This window comes from Quercus robur, chromosome 1, assembly GCF_932294415.1.
Source record: "Quercus robur chromosome 1, dhQueRobu3.1, whole genome shotgun sequence".
Taxonomy (NCBI): Eukaryota; Viridiplantae; Streptophyta; class Magnoliopsida; order Fagales; family Fagaceae; genus Quercus; species Quercus robur.
In genome coordinates this window covers 55,121,511-55,127,264 of record NC_065534.1, presented here as the reverse complement: position 1 = coordinate 55,127,264, position 5,754 = coordinate 55,121,511, and the positions used below count along the sequence as shown (strand labels likewise).

Sequence of the window (5,754 nt, the reverse complement as noted above, 5' to 3'; positions counted from 1 at the left end):
CTAACCCTTAACCCTTAACCCTTAACCCTTAACCCTTAAACCCTTAAACCCTTAAACCCTTAAACCCTTAAACCCTTAAACCCTTAAACCCTTAAACCCTTAAACCCTTAAACCCTTAACCCCTTAACCCTTAAACCTTAAACCCTTAAACCCTTAACCCTTAAACCCTAAACCCTAAACCCTAAACCCTAAACCCTAAACCCTAAACCCTAAACCCTAAACCCTAAACCCTAAACCCTAAACCCTAAACCCAAACCCTAAACCCTAAACCCTAAAACCCTAAAACCCTAAAACCCTAAACCCTAAACCCTAAACCCTAACCCCCTAAAACCCCTAAACCCCTAACCCTTAACCCCTAACCCCAAACCCCTAACCCCAAACCCCAACCCCTAACCCCAACCCTAACCCCAAACCCTAAACCCTAAACCCTAAACCCTAAACCCTAAACCCTAAACCCTAAACCCTAAACCCTAAACCCTAAACCCTAAACCCTAACCCCTAAACCCCTAAACCCTAAACCCTAAACCCTAAACCCTAAACCCTTAACCCTTAACCCTTAACCCTTAACCCTTAACCCTAACCTTAACCCTAAACCCTAAACCCTAAACCCTAAACCCTAACCCTAAACCCTAAACCCTAAACCCTAACCCTAACCCTAAACCCTAAACCCTAAAACCCTTAACCCTTAACCCTTAACCCTAAACCCTAAACCCTAAACCCTTAACCCTAAACCCTAAACCCTAAACCCTAAACCCTAAACCCTAAACCCTAAACCCTAAACCCTAAACCCTAAACCCTAAACCCTAAACCCTAAACCCTAAACCCTAAACCCTAAACCCTAAACCCTAAACCCTAAACCCTAAACCCTAAACCCTAAACCCTAAAACCCTAAAACCCTAAAACCCTAAAACCCTAAAACCCTAAAACCCTAAACCCTAAACCCTAAACCCTAAACCCTAAACCCTAAACCCTAAACCCCAAAACCCTAACCCCAAACCCTAAACCCCAACCCTAAACCCTAAACCCCAATCCCTAAACCCTTAACCCTTAAACCCTTAAACCCTAAAACCTCCACCCTAAATTGTAAATCTAAAACTGTGAAATACATCTCTACCCTCAATTCGCACAATCTGTACAAAACAAATCAAATTCCTAAACCCTATGGTGTAGCCATAAAATAAATCTCTATTTTAAGTTTGCACATGCTATATATAAACACATATACAAAACAATGCACAAAAATAAATCCCAAATACAAAATAAGAAAGCAATTCATTGAAAGATTAATTTATTCCTCTTTCTTATCTTAATTCTTTCTATAATTTTCCTTTCTTATTTTCTACACTTTTTTTAATATTCTCTTTTGAAACGATGATTTTTTTTTTTTAATCTACAAAATTTTCCAATGTTTTAATTGCTAATAAAATTTCAATTTAAGAGATTATCCCTTAAATTAAGTCTTAAACTTTAATTATTAATATCCATAAACTTATCATTAGAGAGAGAGAGAGAGAGAGAGAGGATCAAATCAACGAGAGGAAAATTGCTATTTTTCTCCTCCAAGTGAGAAAGTCGCGTCGTTTTCGTCTTCCATGCCTTCACTGTCGTTTTCATCTTCCATGCCTTCACTACCACTTGTCCTCTTCCTTACTGCCAATGAATTACACTCAATTGCGTTTTCAATCTTGTGTTTTGTCCGAATCTATTGTAATTTTGAACCATTGACATAAAGGCTGATTTTTTTTTAAAATTATTGTTCTGATTATCCTAGTTTGTGTGAAATACAATTTTTGTAATTTCATTGCATTTTTTGTTTTCTTTTTTGTTCAAATTGTATGTATAATTTTCCTTATGAGGAGAGAGAGAGAGAGAGAGAAGAAATAAAGAGGAGATAAGATATTCTTTAATTCAGCCGGTATTTTCTTCTTCTTTTTTTTAGAGAAATTATTTGTAGTCGCTACAACGCTCTCCAGGTCAACAGAGCTACTGTATGCAAAGCAAATGTTTTGAAACTAGGCTTAAGAGAAATGGGTTAGTGTTTCTTTTTATTTAAATGTGGGATTGGCTTGAATTAAGTATGTAAGAGAGTTCAAATTTGACTACTCGTTGAAACATAAGTGGATGCGAGGCCTAAAAGGGTTTCAAAAGAATGTGCTTAGTTCACAAGTTGGACCTCCTTAAGTTTAGATGTGAATATATGGCATGTAAGCAATTTATTTAGGCAAGCAAAATTAAAAGTCATAGCTAAACATGTGATTTCTTGGCACTGACTAGTGGGTAAAGGACTTGATAAAGTTAATGAGATTTACCTCATTGCGTAGCATAGCATAGCAAACCAAGTGCAACTCTTTTTCCCAAAGTACTTCACCTCATGCAAAAGGCACTAAGAAATAACATGGAATACAAATGAGTAAATTCCTAAAGAACATGAAAACATTGTTATTTAACAATTTTATTATTTTTTGTGATTTACCTAGATTTCGCCCACGCTCAATATTATTCCCCCTATCGCAAACATTTCCACTCGACGACGCATATTTGGTGCAAAATGCATATAATTTATCCTAAGATGACATATGAACAACTTATTTTAGAAAAACAAAATCAAAAGACATGGTTAAACATGTGATTGCATGGTTTTTGACTAAAAATATAAATAGCATGGTAAATTTAATGCAACTCATCTCATTGCATAGCGTAGCCCAACAAATGCAAATTTGTAAATTCCTTTTGTCAAAGTATTTATTCCCTACAAGAATACACAAAGAAATAACAAGAAAATGTATGAGAATGAAAATGCATTTTTGTTGCCTAAAGAGCCTTTGTGCTATTTTTTGAGATTTTAGGGTCTAAAATATCATTTTGAAGAGTTTAGGGTTGAAAATGCAATTTGTAAAAGGTGGGCCAATGGATAATTTCGGATTGGCCTGAAACCGTTGTTGGTGGGCTGGCTAAAATGGAGACCTAAGTAGTTGATGGGCCTCAAAGTGCTGGTTGATTTAAGAGAATGGCCTAGGGTTCTAAAAAGGTTAGTCTTAACTTATTAAGAGCTGGGCTTAGATAATTATATTTTCTCTAATTTTTAAATTGGGTGCTAGTTTCATTTTTCACTAATATGCCACTAAAGCAATGAACAATCAGTTGATACTCAAGCCTCAATGGCATGCTTGATTAAAAAATCCCAAAATAATACCAATTTTTCATGAAAATTATACTAAAAATTTAGCCTGTGTTACATATAAAATTAACTTACACAGAATTTCATAGTTTTAAATTTAGCATCAAAATTAATTTAATCTCATTATTAGATTTCAATGTAAGCTCAATCAAATTTGATCAACCGCATAAAAATTGATAAAAATCAACAAAAAATTGGTTTAACAATTAAAACTATGAAATCCTTTAATTTAGGGCTGAATTAAAACAATTAATCCTTTAATTTTGGGGTTTAAAATGTTACTTCAACAAACTTGTGCGGTCAAATTATAATTTTGGAAAATTTTGGGGTCAATGTTCAATTTTGGACTTGATTAAGGCATGGGCTTATTAATTTTTTTTAGCCGAAATGCAAGAGGTTTGGGATTAAAAGGTTGGAAATGGTTTCAGTTTTGGGCTCAAAGGTTGGAAATGCAAACTCACGTACTGGGCATGGTGGGGGTTTAAGTTTTAAATTTCAAAGGGGCGCTGGTGTTTTGGATTGGGCCTCATGGGGAAGGGCTAATTGGGCTTAAAGGTTAGAAAGAATGACTTGTTTTATTGTGAGTTGCCTGGGGGTTGGGCTTTGGCTATTAGTCTAATTGGGTGGGCATACGTTATTTTAATTTTACATGGTACCTGACCCATACGGGCCTAACTCAGTTCAAATGCATCTACTCTCCATTCAGATTCTGAAGAAATCCTTTTTTTTTTTTTTTTTTTATCTCTCACTAATCTCTTATTCGTTCTCTCTCACTCCACCGTTTCCTCACTCGTAGCTCTATCTCTTTCTCACTCTTCTCTCAAGCTGAGCCTCCATGACCGATCCTCTTGCTTGTGGCCATCGAGAGCTACAAATACCACAGCAAGCGTTCTTAAAAACCAAGCCCTTCGCTCTCTCTAATCACTTTCTCTCTCTAACCTTAGACCCTCTCTCACTGATTCTCTCTCCACTCAAACCCTTCTCTCTCTCTTTTTTGGTTTCTCTGTTAGGACCGAAAGCTCCTTCCTTTTGGTTTGGTTTCGATTGGTGATTGATTTGTGGGTTTTAGGATTGGGGTTTAGTGTTGAATTTTGTTGGGTACTTGTGTTTGATTGGGATTTGGATAAGTATATTGAATTTGGTTGTGTGTGGCTGTTTCTGTAGGTATGTCATATGTGTGTGAGCATGAGTTTGTGCCTCAAAATAAGGCAGCTTGTGAGTATCCCTTCAAAATGTATCCTTATGATGTGTGTGTTTGCACATGAACTAACTGTATAGAAGCATGAACACATAAACAACATGTATTGAAAGCATGAGAAGGGAATTAATGTTACCTCTTTTTTCTTTTCAGTTTCTCCATTTTCCCTCCTTGGTTGCTCTGCTTTCCAATGCTTTCGCTTTAGCTTTCTGGTTCTGTCTTCTTTTCTCTTTTCTTTGTTGTTGGTCTTTGTTGTTGTTCGTTGCCGTTGTCTGTGGTTGTTGTTGTTTGTTGCCGCCGCTACTACTATTGTGGGTTGTAGTTATTGGGTAAATGGCAAAAATGAGGGACCTTTGCTGGGTTTTTTTGGGTTGATGGTAGGAAAGGAGGAAGCTTCCTATGTTTTGGTTCTGTTTTTTGATGTTTTGGAGGTTGTGGAGATAGTGTTGGGAGTTGGCTATGTTTGTAGTTTCCGGATGATGTAAAAATGATGGATTTCTCCTGAGTTTCCTAGTCTGTTTGTAAGCTTCTTATTGTTAGGATGTTGAATGTAGGGCTGTGATTTTGCTCTTTGTTATTGCTGGGATTTTTGAAGTGTTGATATGGAGAATGAGGGGCTGTTTTTTTGCTTTGACAAGGTAGCTGATGGTTTTGAGATAAGAGCATCCTCATTAAGGATGCTAAAATGGAAATATGCTAAATTTTAGCATCAAAACACCAAAAAAGTAACTCCATCAAAACTTTCAAATTGTAAAATTTTTGGCATACTTGCACAGTGAACTTGTATTTACAAGCTCACTGTAGCTTGAATTGTAAAAAAAAATAGTTTTTTATTCTCATGTTGGTGAGGTGGTTGGCTGGTTGTTTGTGTTAAGTTGTTTTATTATTATTTTAATGAATAGTTTATATTATTTAAATGAAATGGTAAAAAATATAGAAGTTTTGATGTTTGATGTATTTTAAAGTGGGATGATATAATAAATAAAGTAGATTTTTGAAGTGTTAAATGCTAAAAATTTTAGCATTCTTGATAAGGATGCTCTAAGGGACTGTTAGTCCCATGTAGGTGTAGAAAATGATGACTTTTGCATGGGAAGAAGGAAAAATGAGGGGATTTTTTTGGGCTCCATTTTTGCTGCATTGCTGGGGTTAGGGTTATGCCTTTTTCTAGGGCTGATTGATAAAACAAGTATAGAAGTTTGACAATAGAGGATTTTTTTCCATCAAAAAAATATATTGTTTCATCAGAAAAGAGGAGATATTTTGCGTGAGAAAGAAAATTGCACATAGCATTAATGCTCTCTTCTGTGTAGGAAGAGAGGACTGGTCTGACAACATTGACCAACTTAGAAGCGGAAGCTTCTTGGCAGACCAAATA

The 5,754-nt window shown here is 35.8% G+C and overlaps 1 long non-coding RNA gene across 1 annotated transcript; it reads right to left on the bottom strand.

Moving 5' to 3' along the window:
• Nucleotides 1–1,485: 1,485 nt before the first annotated feature.
• Nucleotides 1,486–5,031, bottom strand: LOC126692077 (uncharacterized). The gene is made up of 3 exons (XR_007644933.1): nucleotides 4,513–5,031; nucleotides 2,474–2,564; nucleotides 1,486–2,383 (listed from the first exon to the last, which is right to left on the bottom strand). It is a non-coding gene; the product is annotated as an uncharacterized LOC126692077 (long non-coding RNA).
• Nucleotides 5,032–5,754: the final 723 nt, after the last annotated feature.